The following is an 833-nucleotide window of genomic DNA, read 5'->3' on the forward strand; positions in this document are numbered from 1 at the left end:
TTTCTTTCAGAGATTCTCACTGGTCGTGAAAGGGATGTTGCCTTCCTGATTGATGGCACAGATAATGTTCGAGGAGATTTTGCCTACATCCGGGATTTTATCATCAAAGTAATTGAACCACTTGACATTGGAGTCGACAGGGTGCGAGTTTCAGTGGTTCAACACAGTGAGAGGGCAACTCCAAGTTTCTACCTTAACAGTTATAACACCAAAGATGAGGTGTTAAGAGCTGTAAATAGGATGCAACTGGCTGGTGGACGTGGTCTGAACACAGGATCTGCTCTAAGATACATGAAGGACACCATCTTGTCTGAAAATAATGGAGGCCGGGCTGCACAGGGTGTCTCTCAGTTTCTGATCATTTTGGCTGGAGGCAGATCCAGGGATAATGTGAAGGATCCAGCTGGTGAACTTAAGACAGGGGGAGTCATACCGTTTGGTGTTGGTGTCAAGGATGCGGACCCCAAGCAGATTGAGGCCATTTCACACAACCCATCTTTTGCCTTCAATGTGAGGGAATTCAGTGAACTTGGCACCGTTACACAAAAAGTTAACAACTATGTGGGCATGCCAAAGGATCAGCTGACCATCCAACTGCAGCAAGGTAAGGAAAATCTCTTTTGTTATTGGTGCCTTAAACAAGCTGCCACCACCCTTTTGCTAAAGATTTTGGTGCTCTACCAGAATAACAGTGTCTTCTTTGTTGTGTCTCAGCACAAAGCAATGCTGTAAAAAGGGATATTGTGTTCCTGTTGGATGGCTCTGATAACACAAGAAATGGATTTCCAGAGATGAAACTCTTTGTTAAAAGCATAGTGGAAAGCCTCTCTGTC

Source organism: Notolabrus celidotus, chromosome 10 (assembly GCF_009762535.1).
Source record: "Notolabrus celidotus isolate fNotCel1 chromosome 10, fNotCel1.pri, whole genome shotgun sequence".
Lineage (NCBI taxonomy): Eukaryota > Metazoa > Chordata > Actinopteri > Labriformes > Labridae > Notolabrus > Notolabrus celidotus.